At 41.3% G+C, this 9,277-nt stretch overlaps 1 long non-coding RNA gene across 1 annotated transcript; it reads left to right on the plus strand.

Moving 5' to 3' along the window:
* The first annotated feature begins 7,115 nt into the window (after window positions 1-7,115).
* LOC140458146 (uncharacterized) lies at window positions 7,116-8,806 on the plus strand. The gene is made up of 3 exons (XR_011953440.1): window positions 7,116-7,557; window positions 7,722-7,825; window positions 8,412-8,806. It is a non-coding gene; the product is annotated as an uncharacterized lncRNA (long non-coding RNA).
* Window positions 8,807-9,277: the final 471 nt, after the last annotated feature.

Genomic DNA, 9,277 nt, shown 5'->3' on the forward strand with positions numbered 1-9,277 from the left:
CAGTATTTATTGCCCATCCCTAGTTGCTTGTAAAAAGGAGATGATGAACTGCCTTCTTGAACTGTTACAAGGTGTTTGTTGCAGGTAGACCTGCAAAACTTTTAGGGAGGGAGTTCCAGCACTTCAACCCTGCGATAAGTACTTGGGGGAACTTGAAGGTGACAGTGTTCCCATATTTCCGCTGCCCTTGCCCTTCTAGATGTAGTGGTCCTTGGTTTGAAAAGTGTTAAGGCGCCTTGGTGTATTTCTGCAGTGCATTTTTTAGATGGTGCTACTATGCTGCTGCTAGTATTGAGTGAATGGGTGGAGGAAGTGAATGTTTGCAGACTGTTTTGTCCGAGATGGTGTCAAGAGTCTCTTGAGTGTCATTGAAAGTGCACTCATCCATGCAAGTGGGAGTATTCCATCACACTCCTGCCTTGTGCCTTGCAGATATCGACAAGGCTTTGGGGATTTAGGAGGTGAGTTACTTGCCATAGTACCCCAAGCCTCTGATCTGCTTTTGTAGCCACAGTATTTATATGGCTGGTCCAGCTCAGTTTTGAACAATGGTAACCCCCAAGTATCAATAGTGGGGGATTCAGTGATAAACATGCCATTGAATATCAAGGGTGATAATTAGATTTTCTTTTGCTGAAGATCATCATCGCCTGGCACCTGTGTGAAACGAATATTACTATCCACGTCAGCCCAAATCTAGACATTGTTCAGGTCTTGTTACATTTAGGCATGGACTGCTTCAATAGTTGGGGTTATGAAGGGTGCTAACATTGTGCAATCATCAGTGAACATACACTCCCTTGAGGATCACCTGCTGAGATGAGTGACTTCCACTACCACAACCATCTTCCTCTTGCGCTAGCTGTGCTTCTAATCAGTGGAAAGTTTTCCCCTTGTTTCCCATTAACTCCAGTTTTGCTTGGGTGCCTTGATGTCAAGGACTGTCACACTCACCTGACTTCTGATATTCAGCCTCTTTTGTCCATGTTTGAACTAAGGCTGTAATGAGGTGAGGAGCTGAGACGTTGCCAAACTGTGAGTCAGTGAGTAAGTTATTGCTTAGCAAGTGCTGTTTGATAGCATGGTTGATGGCACCTTCCGTCACTTTACAGATGATCAAGAGTGGACTGAAGGAGTAATAATTGGCTTGGGTGGGTTTGCCCTGCTTTTTGGTTATGGGAATTGGTTGAGCAATTTTCCACATTGTTGGGTAGATATGTGTTGTAATTGTATACAAACATCTTGGCTTGGTGCATGGCATGTTCTAGAGCACACATCTTTAAGACTATTGCTGAAATGATGTCAGGCCCACAGTCTTTACAGTATCCAATACCTCCAGTTGTTTCTTCATATCATTTGAAGTGTATCAATTGGCTGAAGACAGGCATCAGTGATCTCCAATGTCTCCTGAGTACGAAGTTAGTTTTGTGTCACATATGAATTTATGCTATTGAAAATTTATTATTGAAAATAATTTAACTGTGATGGGAATTTCCTGTGTGTAAGATCCCAGGAATATTACCGAAGGTTGCAACCACTAGGTGGTACTATGGAATAAATGTCTGAAATCATCTTCCAATTTTACTGTCATCTTGCAAAACAAAAAATGTATTTTTTCTTTAATTTAACACAGGGATTTTTTTACAGATATGTCAGAACATGGGAATTGCGAGATGAAGGTAAACCATAGTTATTGTAGATCACCTAGCAGTCATGTAAAGGAAATGTTGGCTAATCAGGACAACAAATCTCCAATTATAAATCTACAACAGATCCAGGCACAGAATCATGGCGCCACCTCGTGCTCCCGCGAGGAGGTTGAGCAATTCATTAACTTCACCAACACATTCCACCCTGACCTTAAATTTACCTGGACCATCTCTGACACCTCCCTCCCCTTCCTGGACCTCTCCATCTCCATTAATGACGACCAACTTGATACTGACATTTTTTACAAACCCACTGACTCCCACAGCTACCTGGATTACACCTCTTCCCACCCTACCTCTTGCAAAAATGCCATCCCGTATTCCCAATTCCTCCGCCTCCACCATATCTGTTCCCAGGAGGACCAGTTCCACCACAGAACACACCAGATGGCCTCCTTCTTTAGAGACCACAATTTCCCTTCCCACGTGGTTAAAGATGCCCTCTAATGCATCTCGTCCACAACCCGCACCTCCGCCCTCAGACTCCACCCCTCCAACCGTAACAAGGACAGAACACCCCTGGTGCTTACCTTCCACCCTACCAACCTTCGCATAAACCAAATCATCCGCTGACATTTCCACCACCTCCAAAAAGACCCCACCACCAGGGATATATTTCCCTCCCCACCACTTTCCGCCTTCCGCAAAGACCGTTCCCTCCTTGACTACCTGGTCAGGTCCACACCCCCCTACAACCCACCCTCCAATCCTGGCACTTTCCCCTGCCACCGCAGGAACTGCAAAACCTGCATCCACACCTCCTCCCTCACCTCCATCCAAGGCCCTAAAGGAGCCTTCCACATCCATCAAAGTTTTACCTGCACATCCACTAATATCATTTATTGTATCTGTTGCTCCCGAAGCGGTCTCCTCTACATTGGGGAGACTGGACACCTCCTAGCAGAGCGCTTTAGGGAACATCTCCGGGACACCCGCACCAATCAACCACACCGCCCTGTGGCCCAACATTTCAACTCCCCCTCCCACTCTGCCGAGGACATGGAGGTCCTGGGCCTCCTTCACCGCCGCTCCCTCACCACCAGACGCCTGGAGGAAGAACACCTCATCTTCCACCTCGGAACACTTCAACCCCAGGGCATCAATGTGGACTTCAACAGTTTCCTCATTTCCCCTTCCCCCACCTCACCCTAGTTCCAAACTTCTGGCTCAGCACTGTCCCCATGACTTGTCCTACCTTCTTTTCCTGGATTAGTGCTGCTGGAAGAGCACAGCAGTTCAGGTAGCATCCAACGAGCAGCGAAATCGACGTTTCGGGCAAAAGCCCTTCATCAGGAGTAAAGGCAGTGAGCCTGAAGCGTGGAGAGATAAGCTAGAGGAGGGTGGGGGTGGGGAGAGAGTAGCATAGAGTACAATGGGTGAGTGGGGGAGGGGATGAAGGTGATAGGTCAAGGAGGAGAGGGTGGAGTGGATAGGTGGAAAAGAAGATAGGCAGGTCGGACAAGTCCGGACAAGTCAAGGAGACAGTGCTGAGCTGGAAGTTTGAGGAAATGACCTGGGAGTTGCAGTGGGAGAGGGACAGTAGGGTTAAAATCAAAAATCAACAAGGTAGGATGCCTGCTTTGAAGAAGTTTTCCTCCTCTCTCTACAAGAATTTCAGGGAGTCCCTCTCCCACTGCAACTCCCAGGTCATTTCCTCAAACTTCCAGCTCAGCACTGTCTCCTTGACTTGTCCGGACTTGTCCGACCTGCCTATCTTCTTTTCCACCTATCCACTCTACCCTCTCCTCCTTGACCTATCACCTTCATCTCCTCCCCCACTCACCCATTGTACTCTATGCTACTCTCTCCCCACCCCCACCCTCCTGTAGCTTATCTCTCCACGCTTCAGGCTCTCTGCCTTTATTCCTAATGAAGGGCTTTTGCCTGAAACGTCGATTTTACTGCTCCTCGGATGCTGGCTGACCTGCTGTGCTCTTCCAGCACCACTAATCCAGACAACTCAGAAGGAGACCATGTAGCCAATCATCCTTGAGCTGACTCTTTGGCAGTTCAACACATGCTTTGCAAATTTTGCACCTTCAATATTTTTTCAATTCCTGTTTGAAGGGAGTTTATTCTAAATAATATCTCGCTTTTACTAATTCCACCCTATTTACCCCTCACATATCCTTTTCAGTTCTTCCCCTCTCTTGCATTCAGCTTGGATCTCCACTGAAGTATGAGCCTGAAGTTTACCATAAATTGCTTTATTTTATCATCTATATTTTCAGTGATTAAGGAAGGTATTTAATTTCCCCTTGTGGGAATATGTCTCATCTGTGTGCAAGAAATCCTCCCTTTAAAGTCCTCTGTATACCCACCTGTCTTTGATTCAAATTCACCTGGCCATATCCCCTTTCAACTCACTGAAAGTTGCATATTTTTACATTTAATTTTCTCTTGACCTTATTCAAAATTGTTCTAAATCAACATAACATTGCAATCTTTCTTCACAATTGCTCCCATTGAATCATGTTCCACTTGCCAGTCTATAGAGGATAACTGAAGCCCGTTTAGCACCACAATTGTTCATACAGTTTTCTGTAGTTTACCTGCAAAATTTGCTCATCTATCTCTTCGCCACTCTTTGGTGACTTTAGTATCATTATCATTCAGTTGTCTAATATGTCCTCTAATCCTTAATTTTTACCAAGCGAATTCTGTCTTTGAACTCTGAAGTCCTGCATCCTTTTTCAGTGCTGTAACAGTATCTTTCACCACTGTCTGAATCTCACATTTTCCTTCTCTGTCTTTCCTAAGTGGATGGTTTTTATTCTTTCATTCAATGTTGCTGCAGCATTTATTGTCATCCATAATTGCTCAGTTAACCAAATGGCTGATTTGTAATGCAGAGTGACACCAACAGCACGGGTTTAATTTTCACACCAGCTGAGGTCATCATGAAGGACTCTCCTTCTCAGCTTCTCTCGTTGCCTAAGATATGGTGACCCTCGGGTTAAACCACCTGCAGGTTTCTAATGAGAGACCAGTCCTATGGTCTGGTAGGACCAGGGTGGCTTTACATACAATATATATCTTCTAATGTATATATCTGTCTGCCCGATATATGTTTTAGTTTAGTGTTCCCTTAACTCCTAGTTATTATTTTTGTAGTCAGTTGAGGGGAACACAATTGTAGAAAACCTTGCGAACTGTTGATGCAAAGTCAACTGTTCCTCCCAATCTTGCTACACTTACCAGATAATGTGAATAAAATTACTTCTTATCCCAACAGAGTATTCTCGACAAGGTTTAACTGCAGGAACAGAGACTGGTTAGACTGGATTGTTTTTAAGAGTAGTAGAAGCAGAAACCTTCATAACATTTTGGAAGTATTTATATGTGCACTTGCAATGCTAAGACTTAGAAGCCTATGGGTCAAGCGCTGGAAAATGGGATCAGAAATTTAGCTGGTTATATTTATCCAGCATAGACTTGATGACCTGAAGGGCCTTTTTCAGAGCTGTGTACCTCTATAACTCTATTGGTTCTTTTGGCGTTCTTGAAGCAGCAATCATACCACACCTCAATCCTCTCTATTCCAGTTCGTATATGCCCAGTTTATGTAATTGCTCATCATAATCTATTTCCCTTTTCCACAATGATTAAGGCTTTTCTATTATGTATTATTTCAGTAGCTGCACAATCCTTTTTAGTACCCTGGCAAGTAGAAATTTACACAAGTGGTTGCATCAATAATTTATAAACTGGCAGGATGCCTGTACTATTTTCAGCGCACTATAGAACTTGCCTGAATCAGTGACACCAGGTATGGTTATGTTGTTTTAGTTCTGTTGTAGCTATCCTTTATAATTTTATTTGTATCCAGATCCAGATCGTATCTTCAATAAGATTTTCCATGATTTTACCAAAATGGTGTCAAAGTCTATAGATTACATGCAGATGTATTGGCAAGGCTTCATGTCGGTGAATGATAATTTTGCGTGATGAAGGAAACACAATCAACTCTGTTCCTACACTTTCATTTCATCATCCCTCAAATATCGAGCAGCTTTTCTCTCCTAAGCCTCCTATTGTCTCCCTCTGAAGACTGTAGACCTTGTAAGGGAAATAGACAGTTGATACATTTTAGGTCCTTCAGTAAACTGGATACATTTCATGTTCAACTGAAGTGAGGATTGACATTGGTGTCATAGGTGAGTCTGATCCTGTCTTCAGCTGATGTTTAAAGGGCATTGCAGTTGAGATTGTTCCAACTTGGTAATATACAAAAGTAAGATTAGGTCAAGAGTTTACTTCATGGATGTCAAGCATATGGACGGAAATGCTCTTTTAATTCCATTGAGTGCAGAGCTCAACCACAATGAATTGACTGAGAGAAATGAAAGATGATAAATCATTCTGAGAACTCTCTGGCTTTTGGTGTTTGTAGATGAAAAAATATGAAGACTACTTTAGTTATTCACAAATGTTAGCTTTATTACCAAAAAGAGAAAAATATTCACGTAAAACTGATTTCTTGATCCTTGAAGAATTATTTTATGAATAATATACATAATTTACAGACATGCTTCTGCCCTCTTGTGACCATAAAAAGTAACTACATGACATTCGTGCCTAACCTATCCCCTAATCTTTGTTTTGGGAAAGTAGAGACTGACATGGTATGCAAGTGACTCAAGAATGTTACAGTGCAATTACTGTGCACTCATATGTTGGTAAACAAACAAAGCAAAGATTACACAGTCAAAGCTTAAAAAATAAAGTGCTGCCCATTTAAGATAGAGATGAGGAAACATGTTTTCCCAGAGGGTTGTGAGACTTTGAAATTCTGTTCTACAAATGACAACGGATGCAGACTCTTTAAATATTTTAAGGCAGATGTAGATAGATTCTTGATTACCAAGGGGATGAAAGATTTTAAAGGAATTTAGACTTGAGGTTAAAATCAGGTCAGCCATGGTATTATTGAATAGCAGAGCAGTTTTGAAGAGTTGAATAGCCTACTCTTGTTCATATGTTTACACACATTTCACACAGATTCATCCATGTTATCTACAGATAAGGTGCAGTTATATACAAGGGTCCAGCAGTTTAGGCAGGCATAACATCACAGCTGGATAAAATCTGATTGGGTCACTGCTCAATGTCACTGTGGGAAGACCCTGGTTGGGAAATAAAATTGTCCAAATATTGGTAAGGACAGGATTAAGCTCATAAATATTTGTGGACATTGAATGAGGATCAGTGCTTCAGGTTGAAAGAGAAAGTGAGAATGTTGAAATAATATGAGGGAAAGCAGTAGAAAATGATTCTCACCACTCCCTTATATGTGAAGCAGTGGTACTGGGCACTGATGCAGAGTTCAACCACAAGGGGTTGTCTGACAGAAAAGAAAGATAATAAATCATTCTGAGGACTCTGGCTTTTGGTGTTTGCAGGCCTGTCATGGATTGTCATTGTGATAAATGCACAGTTGAGATGTTTGTTTTAGTTTTCTAAGAGCAGCAAGACTGCGTCATTTTGACCATTTATAACAATTTGCTTTCAAACAGCAATAGGACTTTTTTGGATTTCGATTCTTGACAATCAGCAATTCTTCTGTCTAATTGGAGTGCGGCAACACAAGAGAGCTAGGTCAGAGAACCAAAGAGAACAAAGGCTTAATTCACAATTACAGTGCGTGGCTGTAAACATAGGGATCAGCCAGCAAGCAAAGAGAAAGACAGGGCAAGAAAAAAATGCTAAATATTCCCAATGAATCTCAACTAGCTGCAAAAATGCCTGAATCAGAAAAAGCATATTATTAAATCTAAATTACTGTTGTGTTCTGCAATGAAACTCAAATCCAATATGCAGCAATTTTTATCTCAGAAAAAGAACAAAAGTAAGTTGTTTAAATGTTTTTCCATTCTTCAGTTTCTCTTGGTATCACGTATCCTCGTGTTCTTGTGATTAGTCTGTTAGGATTTCATGGGCAAATAATTTTTCCATGACTGCCTTCTTATGTTGTGTGTGAAGGGTTTTTTTCTTATTCTCACCTCTATACAGTATGTGGAATAACCGGCTGGCTGCTTTGACTCAGATCTGATGGTGCTCATGTGTAACAGGAAACCCACAGAGCCACAATCGACACCAACAGCAGTTTTGCAGTGGCAAGTCAAACATTTAACAAGTTGTTTATTCATGATGAAGAATTCACAGAAGTTTCACTTATGTGTTTACCTATTGATTTTTAAAACAGTGCTAAGATTTAACAATGTCTGATTAAAAAGATAGAGGGAAAGACATGAATAGTTACATATAAAGAACTGATATTACCTTTCACCCACAATCTTGCTGATTCTCCTGCTAAAGGTTCTGACTTATACTGGAGAATATTCTACAGCATTTCATTTTTTGCAAACAAGCTAAAACATTGAGATTCTGTATGCTATTTGAGCATGAAGGGACAAGCCCAATCCTGCCCTGACCTAAATTCCATTTCATACACACACATTCACTGTCTCAGCTCACTCAGTGCATACCAAGGGAAATGTATATTGGGCACCTTCAGGACAAGAACATAGAAATGCAAAATTGAGGATAAGCTTTTTCTGCAGTGTACCACTTAACATTTATCATTCTTATATTATTTTACCAGCTCTATAAATCGCAGCACAATTTTATAAAGCTAGTGTTGATTTTCCTAACCCATACCCCTCCCTGATAGTTGATCATTAATAATGTTCCTACTCTTAGAAGAACCTCCTGTCTGAAACAGCACAATTCTTCGAGGACACCCATCAGTGAGAGGAAGGAAAAGGAGCCTGTGAAAGGAATGCCAAAGATCTTGAGTCCAAGGATCAATTCCACGTCCCGGAAACACCTGCCAAATATGCAGTCAGAGATATGGCTCCAGAATTGGGCTCGTTATGCCTTTCAAGGACCTACAGAATTCATGATCAGTAACATGGAACTTCTTAGGTGCATAACCATATCTGTTAGCGAGGGATTACTGCTGATGACTACAACAGAAGTTGAGAAAAATAAGCTGAATAATTTGCTCTGTTTGGTTTCATATTTTAAAAAGTGCTTCTGTCATTGAATAGAAGAAATGGTCATTTAGAGCTTTTACACTGAGACCAATTTATAATCGTTACCACATTCTGAAATTCCTGCTTCAAAATAAATTTCAATACTGTCATTAGTAAAATTCTATGCTGAGCAATTAATGTCATCATTTTAGTTAGTCTTCTGGTTTCAGGTGGCTAAATAAAATAAAAACAAGGTTATGATGGTGAAAGGAAAATTAGAGATTAGAAGTGAACAAAGGGTGAGTGGTCAGACAAGAAGCATTTTCTTACATTGGTACAAGAGAGAGGTGCAAGGTGGGTTACTTTTTTTCCCATTTAATGGAAGACTATTCAAAACCTGGACAGGTTTGGACAGTCTGCGTCAAAGTGGGGTTTGAGTGGAAAGGATGTTTCTGGTAATGAAAAAGATATGGGAAATCTATTTGAGATCAATGCCTATGGAAATGTAAAGTGTCTCAGTAGATTTAAAATTTCTCAGATAATGAAGCATTTCATTTTAATGTGCAATGAGACCAGAATTGGGCTGATGAG

This window comes from Chiloscyllium punctatum, chromosome 32 (genome assembly GCF_047496795.1).
Source record: "Chiloscyllium punctatum isolate Juve2018m chromosome 32, sChiPun1.3, whole genome shotgun sequence".
Taxonomy (NCBI): domain Eukaryota; kingdom Metazoa; phylum Chordata; class Chondrichthyes; order Orectolobiformes; family Hemiscylliidae; genus Chiloscyllium; species Chiloscyllium punctatum.